Raw genomic sequence first — 19,275 nt, 5'->3', positions numbered from 1 at the left:
TCCGAACATCCATCTTTTCGTCCGACCATCCATCCGTCTATCTATCCATCTATCTCTCCAACATGATCCATTTGTCCATCCATCTATCTATGGATCCATCTAGGTATCTCTCCATCCATCCATCCATCCATCCATCTCTACATCCATTCATCCATCTCTCCATCCATCCTTCCGTCTATCCATCAATCTATCCATTCACCGATCTAGCTATCTCTCCATCCATCTATCCTTCTCTCCATCCATCCACCTATCTCTCCATCCATCAATCCATCTATCCATTCATCCCTCCGTCTGTCCATCCATCCATCCATCTATCCATCCATCCATCCACCCACCTCTCCATCCATCTCTCCGTCCATCCATCTCTCCGTCCATCCATCTATCCATCCATCCACCCACCTCTCCATCCATCTCTCCGTCCATCCATCTCTCCGTCCATCCATCTCTCCATCCATCCATCCACCCACCTCTCCACCCATCTCTCCGTCCATCCATCTCTCCGTCCGTCCATCCATTCATCCATCCATCTCTCCGTCCGTTCGTCCATCCATTCATCCATCCATCCATCCATCTCTCCGTCCGTCCATCCATCCATCCATCTCTCCGTCCGTCCGTCCATCCATCCACCCATCTCTCCGTCCATCCATCCCCCCAGCTGTGTGTCCTGGGTAGGTAATGACACGTTGGCTGGGCCATCTCTAGATGTTTTGTCAGGAGGAGGCGCAGATATTTGACACCTTCGAATGTGGAAATGTTTAATTTCCTAAAACAAAGGCGTCCATGTTGGCAGCTTGTCCCCTGGTGACGGCTGCACCGTGCGTTGGCAGCTTGTCCCCTGGTGACGGCTGCACCGTGCGGCCTCCTGACAATATCTATTGTCCCTCACAATGAATGAGCTGTCGGAGGATGAGGACGGTGCTCATCAGAGGTGACATGTCACGTGCACGGTCCCACCGCTGGGCGCACGGTCCGCACTCACACGGTGCCACATCCAAACTACATCATTATTTACCATAATGATCACTGCCGGGAAAAGCTTCCATACAGTTACCTGAATACTATACAGTGCCTCCGCCACCATATAGTGCACTGTGTGGCAGTATTATTTATGTATTTATTTCTGTTTAATCCTGTATTGGCATTTGTACCTGCTGGATGGATTTATTGGCGGATGGTATCGCATTATTGCATATGGCGATTGTCAGTGTTCACATATAGAACAATTTTAATGTTTTTAATGTTTCGCTGCGGCTTTTTTCTTTGTACAAAAACCTGTTACCATCCAGGTCTGCACATCACTGATGTACTTAGATTTTTCCCAGTTATACAGTGCTAAACTAATACAATACAGCGCTAGAAAAATACCGCTATATAGTGTCAGAATAATACTGTCATACAGTGCTAGAATAATACCGTCATATTGTGACAGAATAATACTGTCATACAGTACTAGAATAATATACTAGAATAATACCGTCATATAGTGACAGAATAACACTGTAATATAGTGACAGAATAATACTGGAATACCGTACTAGAATAATACTGCCATACAGTGCTAAAATAATACCATCATACAGTGACAGAATAATACTGTCATACAGTTCTAAAATAATACCTTCATAATACTGTCATACAATACTAGAATACTGCCATACAGTGATAGAATAGTACCATCATATGGTGATAGAATAATATTGTTATACCGTACTAGAATAATACTGCCATACACTACTAGAATAATATCGTCATATAGTGACAGAATAATACGGTCATACCGTACTAGAATAATCCCGTCATATAGTTACAGAATAATACAGTCATACCGTACTAGAATAATACTGCCATACACTGCTAGAATAATCCCGTCATATAGTGACAGAATAATACTGTCATACAGTACTAGAATAATATACTAGAATAATACCGTCATATAGTGACAGAATAACACTGTAATATAGTGACAGAATAATACTGGAATACCGTACTAGAATAATACTGCCATACAGTGCTAAAATAATACCATCATACAGTGACAGAATAATACTGTCATACAGTTCTAAAATAATACCTTCATAATACTGTCATACAATACTAGAATACTGCCATACAGTGATAGAATAGTACCATCATATGGTGATAGAATAATATTGTCATACCGTACTAGAATAATACTGCCATACACTACTAGAATAATATCGTCATATAGTGACAGAATAATACGGTCATACCGTACTAGAATAATCCCGTCATATAGTTACAGAATAATACAGTCATACCGTACTAGAATAATACTGCCATACACTGCTAGAATAATCCCGTCATATAGTGACAGAATAATACTGTCATACCGTACTAGAATAATACTGTCTTGCAGCACTAGAATAATACCATTATATAGTATCAGAATAGTACTGTGATACAGTGCTAGAATAATACTGTCATTCAATGCTAGAATAATACTGCCATATAGTGTCAGCATAAAACTGTCATACAGTACTAAAATAATACTGTCATTCAGTGCTGGAATAATACTGCCATACAGGACTAGAATAATACCATCATATAGTGTCAGAATCATACTGTCATTCAGTGCTGGAATAATATTGTCATTTAGTGACAGAATAATACTGTCATACATTACTAGATTAATGCAGTCCTAGAATAATATCGTCATTCAGTGCTAGAATAATAGTTGCATAGTGGGCTAGAATAATACTGCAATATAGTACTAATATGATAAAGTCATACAGTGCTCAAAATATCAAAATACACTATCATACAGTGGTCAAGTTATTCTCAAATAATACCATCATACAAGCACACAATCATGCTGTGATACAGGCACAATAATACGGCTCTGGATATAGTAACCTAATAGCAGTATATAACTATTGCCACTATTCCGCACAATCAATAGTGATCGTCATTGTGGCTGCCGCTTTGGGTTCCAGGCCCCCTGCTGCAACCCCTTCAGCACCGTATGAGACCGCACTTTACATAGCCAGAGGGCCGGCCTGGGGCTATATATTAGGCACTGGGGGGCCATTGTCTCATCATGGTGCTGACAGTCCAGACACTGTGTGCAGCATTTGTGCGTCATCTGGGGCTATACAGCCTGAACTATGTGCTGTGGTTTTTGATTTCCTAGAGATTCACCATACAACCGCAATATAGTTGTGCTCCACCACTCCTCATTCCTGGCCGGGTACTGCTGCCATCAGGACCATACTCGGGATCTTACTGAGGATGACAACTCAGGACCTGTCACCGGGGTAACATAGTAACAGGGAATAGCGGCACTAACGGTTCCTTATCCCAGAGGTACTTCTGAAGGTGGAAAGGTCTGGACCGCCTAAGTAGCCCTGAGTCCTGATCAGCTCTAAATCCAATACACCCAAAAACCAGGAGAGGACCAGGACTGGAGTGGTAAATCCCACACAGAAAGACAGACAGGGTTACACCCAAACTCAAACTCCCAGCAATCACTCACAGAGGTACTGACAAAGCGTGCTCAGGAGGAAATAAAGAGCAGGGAGGAAATAATAAATACAAGAGTGTTTCCACCACCTAAATGCATGCATTTCCTTCCCACAGCTAAGTCTATGATATTTCTGTTTTGCTGTTTACATGGAGCATCTTTTTTGGCTGCAGTTTTGAAGATGTCAATTCTTTTTGCGTTTTTCACCCATAAAATTCAATGAAGTAGACGCAATAATGAAAGAAAAATGCAAATATCTAGCTTTCCACCACACTTTAAATGTGTTGTGGTGAGTAAAGACGCACGTAGGGGGTTTGGGAACATAATCAACTCCCCTGACCCCGTGCCGTGAGATCCGATTCTGTGAGTCACCAGGCAATGATGTCACGAGGTTAGGTGAGTTCACAATGGAGTCACCTAACCCCGTGACGTCAGTGCCGTGCCACCCGGTCACGATATCTCGTGGCAGTGGCATCGCAGAGTCAGGTGAATGAACTCACTTGACCCTATGACATCACTGCCTCTGCAGCCACACACACACTGCTGTGTTCGTACTTGTGGTGACCTGGGCTGACCTTATGAGTTCATCTGAGGTCACTGCAGGGAAGCACACACAGCATTGTGTGTGTGCCTTCATTGTCTGCTGGCACAATCAATGTGGTACATTATGTTCTCCATTGAATATGCCAGCGAGAATGGAATCGACGTTGGCACCCCAGATTTCGATTATGGCGGACCTAGATTAGGGATTTGACAGGGAATTAAATTGGAAAAGAGGGCGTATTTTGTGTTCATTTATTTAATTAGTTTCTCTTTTTATGTCTTTTCAGGTTCGACTTTCGAGAACGTCGGGGAACATATAAATGAATTACAGCGGACCTTTTGTATTTTAATACATTTTTTAATAAATTGGTCAACGAGGGATGGAGTCGGGGGTTTTTGTTCTAATAATTTTTTATTTATTACTTTCAAATAATGGAACTAGAAATGGGGGTGTCTGCTAGATGCCCACCTACTACTAATACCAGTGCTTGATGGGTGGAATTAGTAAGGGGGTGTCTGCTAGATGCCCACCTACTACTAATACCAGTGCTTGATGGGTGGAATTAGTAAGGGGGTGTCTGCTAGATGCCCACCTACTACTAATACCAGTGCTTGATGGGTGGAATTAGTAATGGGGGTTGTGACGACATGGGTTAAAGTTTCTTAAAATCCAGCCAGACAGAGGGATAGATTGTCTATAGACGGGGGAGAAGTCCCTCATTGTTTTTACAAGACTCTTGTTGACTCAATGTAATTGTGTTGGCCACTGGAAGCCAAACGTATTGTTCTCCAGACATTTCCAGTAACCATTGTATTGTAGTTGTGTATTGATAATGTAATTACCTTAGTAGCCATTGTCTAGACGGTGACTCCCAGTTTACATGTACACCCTCAGGCTTTCTACCCATATCATTTAAATGAACATTGTCCATGCAGCTTGAAATTCCTCCAATGGGAGAAGCAATCTTGTCCAACCAATCGATGAGGACGCAGTGTACCCAAGTGGAAGGTTGTGGCTATAAAAAGGACTTCTTTAAGCCACCAGGGGTTGATGATGGTTGATGGATTCAGTCTAAGCTCTTTGGAGCTGACTGGAGGATCAGGACACCTTATGGCTTCAATCTAGGGACTCCGGATCCGGTTGGAGACCATATCCACAGCCTAGGGATTTCGACTCCGGCTGCCAGGATTGTAACATCAAACCAGGACTACCTAAGGAGGACACGCAGGTTGGGACAGTTCAGTCACCTGTTACAGACTTTGCAGTCCTCAGACAGCTTGGAACCTGTGAGGCATGGACATTCTAATCCCTGGTGAGCCAGCGGAAGGGTGAGACTCTGTTGCCTGTTACATTTGTGTGTTTTGCTGGTTATGCGTTATGTGCCGTTAATATTTTGGGGATCCAATAAAGTCTAATTATTGTGGTTCCCTCACCCTGTGTTGTCTGAGTAGTGTTACGCCCACGGTTAAGGAGGCCGGCGTTCAGTTGGGATGAACCCTGAGCCACGCTGTCTTTCTAAAGGCGGCGGGTTTTAGTGGACGAGAGCGCCCACTGAGCCCCGTGTCTCCACAATTGGTGGCAGCAGTGGGATACTACTCAGCCTGGTTTACCCAGGAGAGCTGCAGTGGACTGGTGTTTTCGGACACCGTCCAGGGCTCAACAACCAGGGAGGCACATAAGCATACCCAGCAGGCCATAGGGGAGGCATTCAGGTTTCGGACGCTGCCATGTCCAACCCCACCAGCTCAGCCATGGGACAAGGACCAGAGAGGAGTTACGACCGCAGCAGTAAATGGATGCTACAGGATCTGTGCCAGATGCGAAAGATTGACTACAGGAACACTGACACTCGGTCAGACTTGATCCGGAAATTAGTCTGTTGGGATGCCCAGAATGATGCAGAGGATGATGAGGACACTGCCGTTGTGGTATCAGAGGAGGTAAACCCTGTATCTCATCCTAGATCCAGTGACAGTCTGGAGACAAACCAAAACCAAGCAGACCGAGTCAAGGAATTGTTTACTGCATTGGGGCCTGAAGCTTCAAGGGAAGAGAGGGCTGGTGTTCTGCAATTTGTGTTTGGATTTCCAATTTCCTCACCATCAGCACCTACCTCCAGGATAGACCACCACCAAGGAAGTCCTCTTCGCTACAGGGATGTGCCAGTGTTTAATGATTCCAGCACTGAGATAGATGAACACTTGCAAAACTTTGAGATGCTAATGCGTATGCACCAGGTGCCCACAGATGAGTGGTCCAAATACCTGTGGACAAGCTTGCCGGTCCGGGCCCAGGAGGCTGTCCGATCACTTGGGCCTCAGGACTGCTTGGACTACGGAATTATTAAGGACACTTTGTTGGCCCTTTTTACCATAACACCCGAGAGACATCGCACTAAGTTCCGGACTATGTCTCGCATGGGTGTCTCGTACGTCGAATTTGGCAGTCAACTCCGACGACACTGTAATCGCTGGCTCGATGGACGGGCTGCCCACTCCGCTGCTGCCCTCCGTGATGTGATAGTGCTTGAACAGCTGCTGGTGCAGATGGACCCGGAAATCCGAGAATGGGTAGCTGACAGGAAGCCCGACACCCCAGAGCAAGCAGCGCGATTGGCTGACGAATTTACAGCCAACCGACCCAGCTGGAGGCCCAATAGGTCCCTCAACCATGGATCCAAGCGACCCCTAGACTCACGTGCTGGACTAACTCGCTACCCCACAGAAGCCCCAACAAGACAAAGGTTTACCAACAAGGTGGGTGACTTGTCTAACCCACGGCGCTGTTATACGTGTGGGCGCCTTGGACACATGGCCAAAGAGTGTCTACAAAACCGGGGCCCCATGCCTGGAGCCCGTCTACCAGTCAACATATGCCGAGATGAACCAAGGAGACCTGAGGAATGCTACTCCCGAGAAACACCAATAGCTGAGGAAGTGGTTTATCCAGTCCACACCCTACGGCAGGCCGGACACCGTACACCAGCTAACCTCCATCCCCACATCCAGACGGTCAAGGTCGGTGATATACAGGCTCAGGGACTTCGAGACTTGGGATCTTCCATCACCCTGGTCAGCCCAGATATTGTTCCCACAGAACATCATTTACCTGGCCGCCAAGTGACCATCATCCTTGCTGGGGGCCAGCGCTCGAACATCCCTCTGGCACGAGTGCAGTTGGACTGGGGAACTGACCAAGGAGAGGTTGAAGTGGGGCTCATGGACGGCCTCCCCACCCCTGTAATTTTGGGAAATGACCTAGGACAAGGATTATCCAGCCAGTTTGTCACCGCCATCACCCGCAGCCAAGCTAAACACCATCCTGGTGCAGGTCTTTCTTCCAGCCCATCAGAGGAGAATCCAACTCCTCAATCTTCAGCCTCCTCATCAGAGCCAACAAATGTGAGTACATCAGACCCAACTGTGGCCATTGATTGGGGGGAGATAGATCGTAAAGAGTTCAGGGAAGCTCAACTGTCAGACCCCACCTTAGAGCTTATCCGTAGTGCGGCCACCCAACCTGGGGGAGGAAATCAGGGGGAGGTATATAGATGGGAAAAAGGCCTCTTATATCGGGAGAAGCCCGCATCCTGCCCAGAAAAACCCTGGACCCGTGTACATCAGCTTGTGGTACCCCAGCCATACCGACCCCAACTGTTGCGTTTAGCTCATGATGTTCCTGCGGCTGGGCACATGGGGACCAAAAAGACTCGGGCCCGCCTGCTGCGTAGTTTTTTCTGGCCAAGGGTCACTCAAGAAGTGCAAAAATACAGAGCCTCTTGCCCAGTGTGTCAGCATATGGGGGGAGCCCCATGCCGTGCCCCACTTCAACCCATGCCCTTGATAGGAGAACCATTCCAGAGAGTTGCCATTGATATAGTAGGCCCCTTGGCCATCCCCAGCCGCAGTGGAAAAAGATTCATCCTCACCCTGGTAGACTTTGCCACCCGTTACCCAGAAGCCGTTGCCTTAACCTCCATAGATGCAGAGCACGTGGCTCAAGCTCTACTGGACATCTTTAGCCGGGTAGGGTTTCCACAGGAAGTATTGACTGACCAGGGGGCACAGTTCCAAAGTGAACTGATTCACACCCTGTGGGAAAAACATGGAGTCCGCCCCATGCGCACAACCCCCTACCATCCTGAAACAAATGGATTGTGTGAGCGCTTCAACAAAACGCTCAAACAGCTCATTAGCCGATATGTGGAGTCCGAGGGGGGGGACTGGGAGAAAAACTTGCAGCAGCTCCTTTTTGCTTACCGGGAGGTGCCGCAGGACTCCACTGGGTTCTCTCCCTTTGAATTGCTGTACGGCCGAAAAGTACGAGGGCCCCTAGAGCTGGTACGAGAGAGTTGGGAAGGCACCTTCCCCACAGAAGAGGTTCCCATACTGGACTATGTTCAAAAGTTTAGGGAAAGGATGAGGCACCTCATGGCGTTAGCCCATGGGAATTTAGAAGTGGCTCAGGAAAGGCAAAAACGATGTTACGACCGCACTGCCCGGCCCCAAGAATTTGCCTGTGGACAGAAGGTCCTAGTACTAGTACCGGTGCGGAAAAACAAGCTGCAAGCCATGTGGGCGGGTCCATTCACCATTACCAAGAAATGTGGCAATACTGACTACACCGTGGCCCTGGATCGAGCAGGTGTTCGTGAGCGTACCTACCACATCAACAGGCTAAAAGCTTATGAGGAACGAGAAGTCACCATTTTAGCAGTTTGCTGTCCAGAGTTAGATGATCCAGAGTTGGACCAGATCCCAGACCTATTAGTGGACTCCAAAAGGGAAATGGGGGTAAAAGATGTATCACTAGGGGAGCAGCTTTGTCCATCACAGAAGCGACAGATATCAGACATACTCGGAACATATGAAACCCTGTTCACAAGTCAGCCTGGTAGAACCCCCCTGGTCCAGCATCATGTCAATACAGGGGCAGCCACCCCACTAAGACAACCCGCCTACCGGGTGACCCCTCCTGTGTTGGCAATGATGAAGGCCGAGGTGGATGACATGTTAAATATGGGAGTCATAGTCCCCTCCCATAGCCCATGGGCTGCCAGTGTGGTATTGGTGCCAAAAAAGGACAAGAGTACTCGTTTCTGTGTGGACTATAGACGGCTCAATGAGGTCACGATTACAGATGCTTACCCCATGCCCCGGGTGGATGAACTACTAGATAGGTTAGGGGGGTCTCGGTTTATATCTACCCTCGATTTGAGCAAGGGATACTGGCAGATCCCACTCACAAAAGACGCTCAAGAGAAATCGGCCTTCATAACCCCTTTTGGCCTCTTTGAGTTTACCAGCATGCCTTTTGGGATGAAAAACGCCCCAGCCACCTTCCAGAGGATGGTAGACCATTTACTAGAGGGATGTCAGGGGTATGCCCAGGCCTATTTGGATGACATCGCTATCTTCAGCGACACTTGGGAAGAGCATCTTCAGCATGTGTCCCAGGTGCTGCAGAGGGTAGCCAAAGCCCAGCTCACCATCCGACCTGACAAATGCCAAATGGGGATGGCCGAAGTGCTATACCTGGGACATCGGGTGGGAAGTGGGTGCATTCGTCCCGAACCTGCAAAAGTAGAAGCCATTATCCAGTGGCCACGCCCGGTCAATCAAAAACAGGTCCGTGCATTTCTAGGAACCGCAAACTACTATCGAAAGTTTATCCCCAATTACAGTACCATAGCAAAACCGCTCACTGACCTCACAACCAAAAGATATGCCCGTAACCTTATCTGGACCCCAGAATGTGAAACTGCGTTCCTCCAATTGAAAGACCGGCTAGCCCAAAGCCCAGTCTTGACTGCTCCTGACTTCCGTCGCAGATTCATTGTCCAAACAGATGCATCGGACACAGGACTAGGAGCTGTACTTAGCCAAGTGGGGGACAATGGTGAGGAACATCCGATAGCTTACCTCTCCCGGAAACTGTTGGACCGAGAGAGGGCTTATGCCACCATAGAAAAAGAATGCCTGGCCATAGTCTGGGCCCTAAAAAAATTGCAGCCCTACCTCTATGGCAATGAGTTCACAGTCCTCACTGACCACAATCCATTGAGTTGGCTAAATCGCACTGCCGGGGACAACGGACGCTTGCTCAGGTGGAGTCTGGCATTACAATCTTACAATTTTTCCATCTCCCATAAACAAGGCAAGAACCATGGAAATGCGGATGGGCTTTCCCGACAAGAGGAGAAGGATGATCGGAAGCCTATCATGTCTGGCTAATATTAAGAAGGGGGAGGAATGTGACGACATGGGTTAAAGTTTCTTAAAATCCAGCCAGACAGAAGGATAGATTGTCTATAGACGGGGGAGAAGTCCCTCATTGTTTTTACAAGACTCTTGTTGACTCAATGTAATTGTGTTGGCCACTGGAAGCCAAACGTATTGTTCTCCAGACATTTCCAGTAACCATTGTATTGTAGTTGTGTATTGATAATGTAATTACCTTAGTAGCCATTGTCTAGACGGTGACTCCCAGTTTACATGTACACCCTCAGGCTTTCTACCCATATCATTTAAATGAACATTGTCCATGCAGCTTGAAATTCCTCCAATGGGAGAAGCAATCTTGTCCAACCAATCGATGAGGACGCAGTGTACCCAAGTGGAAGGTTGTGGCTATAAAAAGGACTTCTTTAAGCCACCAGGGGTTGATGATGGTTGATGGATTCAGTCTAAGCTCTTTGGAGCTGACTGGAGGATCAGGACACCTTATGGCTTCAATCTAGGGACTCCGGATCCGGTTGGAGACCATATCCACAGCCTAGGGATTTCGACTCCGGCTGCCAGGATTGTAACATCAAACCAGGACTACCTAAGGAGGACACGCAGGTTGGGACAGTTCAGTCACCTGTTACAGACTTTGCAGTCCTCAGACAGCTTGGAACCTGTGAGGCATGGACATTCTAATCCCTGGTGAGCCAGCGGAAGGGTGAGACTCTGTTGCCTGTTACATTTGTGTGTTTTGCTGGTTATGCGTTATGTGCCGTTAATATTTTGGGGATCCAATAAAGTCTAATTATTGTGGTTCCCTCACCCTGTGTTGTCTGAGTAGTGTTACGCCCACGGTTAAGGAGGCCGGCGTTCAGTTGGGATGAGCCCTGAGCCACGCTGTCTTTCTAAAGGCGGCGGGTTTTAGTGGACGAGAGCGCCCACTGAGCCCCGTGTCTCCACAGGGGTGTCTGCTAGATGGCCACCTACTACTAATACCAGTGCTTGATGGGTGGAATTAGTAATGGGGGTGTCTGCTAGATGCCCACCTACTACTAATACCAGTGCTCGATGGGTGGAATTAGTAATGGGGGTGTCTGCTAGATGCCCACCTACTACTAATACCAGTGCTTGATGGGTGGAATTAGTAATGGGGGTGTCTGCTAGATGCCCACCTACTACTAATACCAGTGCTCGATGGGTGGAATTAGTAATAGGGGTGTCTGCTAGATGCCCACCTACTACTAATACCAGTGCTTGATGGGTGGAATTAGTAATGGGGGTGTCTGCTAGATGCCCACCTACTACTAATACCAGTGCTTGATGGGTGGAATTAGTAATGGGGGTGTCTGCTAGATGCCCACCTACTACTAATACCAGTGCTTGATGGGTGGAATTAGTAATGGGGGTGTCTGCTAGATGCCCACCTACTACTAATACCAGTGCTTGATGGGTGGAATTAGTAATGGGGGTGTCTGCTAGATGCCCACCTATTACTAATACCAGTGCTTGATGGGTGGAATTAGTAATGGGGGTGTCTGCTAGATGCCCACCCATTACTAATACCAGTGCTTGATGGGTGGAATTAGTAATGGGGGTGTCTGCTAGATGCCCACCTATTACTAATACCAGTGCTTGATGGGTGGAATTAGTAATGGGGGTGTCTGCTAGATGCCCACCCATTACTAATACCAGTGCTTGATGGGTGGAATTAGTAATGGGGGTGTCTGCTAGATGCCCACCTACTACTAATACCAGTGCTTGATGGGTGGATTTAGTAATGGGGGTGTCTGCTAGATGCCCACCCATTACTAATACCAGTGCTTGATGGGTGGAATTAGTAATGGGGGTGTCTGCTAGATGCCCACCCATTACTAATACCAGTACTTGATGGGTGGAATTAGTAATGGGGGTGTCTGCTAGATGCCCACCCATTACTAATACCAGTGCTTGATGGGTGGAATTAGTAATGGGGGTGTCTGCTAGATGCCCACCTACTACTAATACCAGTGCTTGATGGGTGGAATTAGTAATGGGGGTGTCTGCTAGATGCCCACCTACTACTAATACCAGTGCTTGATGGGTGGAATTAGTAATGGGGGTGTCTGCTAGATGCCCACCCATTACTAATACCAGTGCTTGATGGGTGGAATTAGTAATGGGGGTGTCTTCTAGATGCCCACCTACTACTAATACCAGTGCTTGATGGGTGGAATTAGTAATGGGGGTGTCTGCTAGATGCCCACCTACTACTAATACCAGTGCTTGATGGGTGGAATTAGTAATGGGGGTGTCTGCTAGATGCCCACCTATTACTAATACCAGTGCTTGATGGGTGGAATTAATAATGGGGGTGTCTGCTAGATGCCCACCCATTACTAATACCAGTGCTTGATGGGTGGAATTAATAATGGGGCTGTCTGCTAGATGCCCACCAATTACTAATACCAGTGCTTGATGGGTGGAATTAGTAATGGGGGTGTCTGCTAGATGCCCACCTATTACTAATACCAGTGCTTGATGGGTGGAATTAGTAATGGGGGTGTCTGCTAGATGCCCACCTACTACTAATACCAGTGCTTGATGGGTGGAATTAGTAATGGGGGTGTCTGCTAGATGCCCTCCTACTACTAATACCAGTGCTTGATGGGTGGAATTAGTAATGGGGGTGTCTGCTAGATGCCCACCTATTACTAATACCAGTGCTTGATGGGTGGAATTAATAATGGGGGTGTCTGCTAGATGCCCACCCATTACTAATACCAGTGCTTGATGGGTGGAATTAATAATGGGGCTGTCTGCTAGATGCCCACCTATTACTAATACCAGTGCTTGATGGGTGGAATTAGTAATGGGGGTGTCTGCTAGATGCCCACCTATTACTAATACCAGTGCTTGATGGGTGGAATTAGTAATGGGGGTGTCTGCTAGATGCCCACCCATTACTAATACCAGTGCTTGATGGGTGGAATTAGTAATGGGGGTGTCTGCTAGATGCCCACCCATTACTAATACCAGTGCTTGATGGGTGGAATTAGTAATGGAGGTGTCTGCTAGATGCCCACCCATTACTAATACCAGTGCTTGATGGGTGGAATTAGTAATGGGGGTGTCTGCTAGATGCCCACCTATTACTAATACCAGTGCTTGATGGGTGGAAATAGTAATGGGGGTGTCTGCTAGATGCCCACCCATTACTAATACCAGTGCTTGATGGGTGGAATTAATAATGGGGCTGTCTGCTAGACGCCCATCCATTACTAATACCAGGGCTTGATGCAAGCTGGCAATTCACAGCTGTCATCAACCCCATTTTTACCATTTTTGCCACAGCACCAGGGCAATGGGAAGAACCAGAATTGGTGCATCTAATGGATGTTCCACTTCTGGGGTGGCTGCATCCTGCTATTGTTAGGCTGGAAAGGGCCAAATAACCATGGCCCTTCCCACCCTAATAATATCAGCCCCCAGTTGTCTGCTGTACCATGACTGGTTTTAGAAAAATGGGGGGGACCACATATAATTTTTTTTAGCAAAAAATAATAAAATAAATTATTTTTTTTATTTATAAATAATATAAATATAAGAGTGGGATCTGCTCTATTTTTCATAACCAGCCATGGTGCAGCAGACAGCTGAGGGTTGCCACCCCCAGCTGCTGCTGTTCCTGTGTTGGATATGAAAAATGGGGGGACCCCACATCATTTTTTTTTACCAAAAAAATTATTTAAAAAAAATGGGGGGGACCCCATGTCATTTTTTACCAATACATTATTAAAAAAATGGGGGGGACCCCACGTCATTTTTTACCAATACATTATTAAAAAAAAATAATTTTAAAAATAAATAATTCATTAAACAGCTGTCCAAGCTAGCTATCACTCTATCTATTGAGCGATTCTTTTATCTCTTTCTATCTATTCTTTCTATCTATTTTTTCTATCTCTCTATCTATTCTAGCTGTCTACCACGTATCCCATCCTATCGTACGATTGTGGATTTTGGCTCTTCTCCTAGGAGTTGTAGTTGTAGCTTTAATATTTTGGACTGTGTCATGGAAAATTGCAGAAGCCGTAGCGCAGAGTTCACAGGTCCTGGCAGCGCCGCTCGCTGCTGGCCGGCCTCCAATCTTGTCTCGTCTTCGCACTGGTTCCAGCGCTTCTTGCTCTCGGTTACTCGCTTTTTCTCCTCTCGTTGTTCTGGCTTCATCTACTCTCGGGTTTCAGAGGGTCCGTCTGTGTGAGGTGGTCTGTGTGAGGTGGTTTGTGTGAGCTGTGAGGTGGTCTGTGTGAGGTGTGAGGTGGTCTGTGTGAGCTGTGAGGTGGTTTGTGTGCGCTGTGATGTGGTCTGTGTGAGCTGTGAGGTGGTCTGTGTGAGGTGGTCTGTGTGAGCTGTGAGGTGGTCTGTGTGAGCTGTGAGGTGGTCTGTGTGAGGTGGTCTGTGTGAGCTGTGAGGTGGTCTGTGTGAGCTGTGAGGTGGTTTGTGTGCGCTGTGAGGTGGTCTGTGTGAGCTGTGAGGTGGTCTGTGTGAGGTGGTCTGTGTGAGGTGGTCTGTGTGAGCTGTGAGGTGGTCTGTGTGAGCTGTGAGGTGGTCTGTGTGAGCTGTGAGGTGGTCTGTGTGAGCTGTGAGGTGGTCTGTGTGAGCTGTGAGGTGGTCTGTGTGAGGTGGTCTGTGTGAGGTGTGAGGTGATCTGTGTGAGCTGTGAGGTGGTCTGTGTGAGCTGTGAGGTGGTCTGTGTGAGGTGTGAGGTGGTCTGTGTGAGCTGTGAGGTGGTCTGTGTGAGCTGTGAGGTGGTCTGTGTGAGCTGTGAGGTGGTCTGTGTGAGCTGTGAGGTGGTCTGTGTGAGCTGTGAGGTGGTCTGTGTGAGGTGGTCTGTGTGAGCTGTGTGGTGGTCTGTGTGAGCTGTGAGGTGGTCTGTGAGGTGGTCTGTGTGAGCTGCGAGGTGGTCTGTGTGAGCTGTGAGGTGGTCTGTGTGAGGTGTGAGGTGGTCTGTGTGAGCTGCGAGGTGGTCTGTGTGAGCTGTGAGGTGGTCTGTGTGAGCTGTGAGGTGGTCTGTGTGAGGTGGTCTGTGTGAGCTGTGAGGTGGTCTATGTGAGCTGTGAGGTGGTCTGTGTGAGGTGGTCTGTGTGAGGTGGTCTGTGTGAGCTGTGAGGTGGTCTGTGTGAGCTGTGATGTGGTCTGTGTGAGCTGTGAGGTGGTTTGTGTGAGCTGTGAGGTGGTTTGTGTGAGCTGTGAGGTGGTCTGTGTGAGCTGTGAGGTGGTCTGTGTGAGCTGTGAGGTGGTCTGTGTGAGCTGTGAGGTGGTCTGTGTGAGGTGGTCTGTGTGAGGTGGTCTGTGTGAGCTGTGAGGTGGTCTGTGTGAGCTGTGATGTGGTCTGTGTGAGCTGTGAGGTGGTTTGTGTGAGCTGTGAGGTGGTCTGTGTGAGCTGTGAGGTGGTCTGTGTGAGCTGTGATGTGGTCTGTGTGAGCTGTAAGGTGGTCTGTGTGAGGTGGTCTGTATGAGGTGGTCTGTGTGAGGTGGTCTGTGTGAGCTATGAGGTGGTCTGTGTGAGCTGTGATGTGGTCTGTGTGAGCTGTGAGGTGGTCTGTGTGAGCTATGAGGTGGTCTGTGTGAGCTGTGATGTGGTCTGTGTGAGCTGTGAGGTGGTCTGCGTGAGGTGGTCTGTGTGAGCTGTGAGGTGGTCTGTGTGAGCTGTGAGGTGGTCTGTGTGAGCTGTGAGGTGGTCTGTGTGAGCTGTGATGTGGTCTGTGTGAGCTGTGAGGTGGTCTGTGTGAGGTGGTCTGTGTGAGCTGTGAGGTGGTCTGTGTGAGCTGTGAGGTGGTCTGTGTGAGCTGTGAGGTGAGCTGTGAGGTGGTCTGTGTGAGGTGGTCTGTGTGAGCTGTGAGGTGGTCTGTGTGAGCTGTGAGGTGGTCTGTGTGAGGTGTGAGGTGGTCTGTGTGAGGTGCGAGGTGGTCTGTGTGAGCTGTGAGGTGGTCTGTGTGAGGTGGTCTGTGTGAGCTGTGAGGTGGTCTATGTGAGGTGGTCTGTGTGAGGTGTGAGGTGGTCTGTGTGAGCTGTGAGGTGGTCTGTGTGAGCTGTGAGGTGGTCTGTGTGAGGTGTGATGTGGTCTGTGTGAGCTGCGAGGTGGTCTATGTGAGCTGTGAGGTGGTCTTTGTGAGGTGGTCTGTGTGAGCTGTGAGGTGGTCTATGTGAGCTGTGAGGTGGTCTGTGTGAGGTTTGAGGTGGTCTGTGTGAGCTGTGAGGTGGTCTGTGTGAGCTGTGATGTGGTCTGTGTGAGCTGTGAGGTGGTTTGTGTGAGCTGTGAGGTGGTCTGTGTGAGCTGTGAGGTGGTCTGTGTGAGCTGTGATGTGGTCTGTGTGAGCTGTGATGTGGTCTGTGTGAGCTGTGAGGTGGTCTGTGTGAGGTCGTCTGTGTGAGGTGGTCTGTGTGAGCTATGAGGTGGTCTGTGTGAGCTGTGATGTGGTCTGTGTGAGCTGTGAGGTGGTCTGTGTGAGCTATGAGGTGGTCTGTGTGAGCTGTGATGTGGTCTGTGTGAGCTGTGAGGTGGTCTGTGTGAGGTGGTCTGTGTGAGCTGTGAGGTGGTCTGTGTGAGCTGTGATGTGGTCTGTGTGAGCTGTGAGGTGGTCTGGTGTGAGCTGTGAGGTGGTCTGTGTGAGGTGGTCTGTGTGAGCTGTGAGGTGGTCTGTGTGAGGTGGTCTGTGTGAGGTGTGAGGTGGTCTGTGTGAGCTGTGCGGTGGTCTGTGTGAGCTGTGAGGTGGTCTGTGTGAGCTGTGAGGTGGTTTGTGTGAGCTGTGAGGTGGTCTGCGTGAGCTGTGAGGTGGTCTGTGAGACGCTGCCCCCTGATTCTCACATCGTACAGCAGAACTGACAGGGTGTATAAGGGGGTACTGAACGAGGATTGTCACAGCCCATCACAGGCTAGTACTTGCCCTAAATCTGACCCTGATTTGTCCCTGTCTCACAGCGGAGGTTGGCACCCTAAGATCACATAACAGCACCCCAACTCGTTGATATCTGACCCCAAGAGTCCTTAACTGCAGCCTAAGCTATAAACCAAATGTAACACAAAAACAACAATGAACATAAAAGAAGTGCACATGGGCCGAGGGGGACAAACAAGGCTAGGAACGTGCAAACACAGTCATACAGGAATGATGGAATACAAGAAACCAAAAAGAATAACAGAATACGTGGAAACCTCCCAAACCTGAATGAAACAAAATAGGAGATAACTAGGAAGGGAGTCACACAAACAAACTGCAGAGGATAGAAATTGCAATGCATGAGTGAGAAAACCTAAATCGAGGAGCTCGGACTCTAGACAACCAACAAACCAGAAATATAGCCAACACTGTGGCACGTAAGTAGGGAGTATAAATAGCCCCTCCCAAAATGTGATTGGGAAAACCAAGCGAGAAAGTGAATACACCTGAATAGAAGTGAAATAAGAAGGCAGAAAATAAGAAAGACAAGAAATCCTTCAGCATATAGACCACCGCAAAACCGACCAACAACCAGAAATCAGCAGCTCGAACCCCAGAGAAGAGCCATGACAGTGACTGCAGACTTGTTGATTTAGACTTTACAACTACACATGGAGAGACAGAAATTCTCGCCCATTCTTCCTTTGTAAACAGCTGGAGCTGAGTGAGGTTGGATGGAGGCGTTTGTGAACAGCAGTTTTCAGCTCTTTCCACAGATTCTCGATTGGGTTCAGGTCTGGACTGTGACTTGGCCATTCTAATACCTGGATACGTTTATTTGTGAACCATTCCATTGTAGATTTTGCTTTATGTTTGGGATCATTTTCTTGTTGGAAGACAAATCTCCGTCCCAGTCTCCGGTCTTTTGCAAATACAAAATGGATACAGCCGCACACTAAATGCCATCAATGTATAAGTGAACTCTGGTACTGCATTACTGCTATATGAAAAAATGAGATTTTTAGTTTATGAATTGGCCAATGCATGTAAGCCCGGAAACCAAACGGCAAGGTAAATCTCAATATTCCGGGTCCCTAACTAAAATGCCACTATCTAGGTTAAAACCATCCATGTCTGGGCAGCTAGACTAAAAATCTAACTTGAAATGCCACTATCTGGACTAACCTCCATGTCTGGGCAGCTAGGACTCCTGGTATAAGGATTGTGAACACAGCCTGGTTTGTAGGGCGGAGTGCTCAGTCAGAAAAAACTCACTGCAAATATTTCAAAAGACTGACCCGCACATCCTACAAGTGTGTATAGGTGCCAGCTGAAAAAACCTAGCAAATACAAAATGGATACAGCCGCACACTAAATGCCATCAATGTATAAGTGAACTCTGGTACTGCATTGGCCAATTCATAAACTAAAAATCTCATTTTTTCATATAGCAGTAATGCAGTACCAGAGTTCCCTTATACATTGATGGCATTTAGTGTGCGGCTGTATCCATTTTGTATTTGCTAGGTTTTTTCAGCTGGCACCTATACACACTTGTAGGATGTGCGGGTCAGTCTTTTGAAATATTTCTGGTCTTTTGCAGACTCCAACAGGTTTTCTTCAAGAATGGTCCTGTATTTGGCTCCATCCATCTTCCCATCAATTTTAACCATCTTCCCTGTCCCTGCTGAAGAACAGCAGGCCCAAACCATGATGCTGCCACCACCATGTTTGACAGTGGGGATGGTGTGTTCAGGGTGATGAGCTGTGTTGCTTTTATATCGTTTGGCATTGTGCCCAAATAGTTTGATTTTGGTTTCATCTGACCAGAGCACCTTCTTCCACATGTTTGGTGTCTCTAGGTGGCTTGTGGCAAACTTTAAACAACACTTTTTATGGATATCTTTGAGAAATGGCTTTCTTCTTGCCACTCTTCCATAAAGGCCAGATTTGAGCAGTGTACGACTGATTGTTGTCCTAAGGACAGACTCTCCCACCTCAGCTGTAGATCTCTGCAGATCATCCAGAGGGATCATGGGCCTCTTGGCTGCATCTCTGATCAGTCTTCTCCTTGTGTGAGATGACAGTTTGGAGGGACGGCCGGGT

General features: G+C 47.8%; 1 protein-coding gene across 1 annotated transcript in view; it reads right to left on the bottom strand.

Annotated features, from left to right (window-relative positions):
* Positions 1 to 19,275, bottom strand: part of KCNK3 (potassium two pore domain channel subfamily K member 3) — a 104,796-nt gene that overhangs the window by 8,883 nt on the left and 76,638 nt on the right. The window lies entirely within an intron of this gene.

The sequence above is a fragment of the Anomaloglossus baeobatrachus genome, chromosome 3 (assembly GCF_048569485.1).
Source record: "Anomaloglossus baeobatrachus isolate aAnoBae1 chromosome 3, aAnoBae1.hap1, whole genome shotgun sequence".
Classification (NCBI taxonomy): domain Eukaryota; kingdom Metazoa; phylum Chordata; class Amphibia; order Anura; family Aromobatidae; genus Anomaloglossus; species Anomaloglossus baeobatrachus.
The sequence above is the reverse complement of the archived record's forward strand: the minus strand, read 5'-3'. Positions and strand labels throughout refer to the sequence as shown.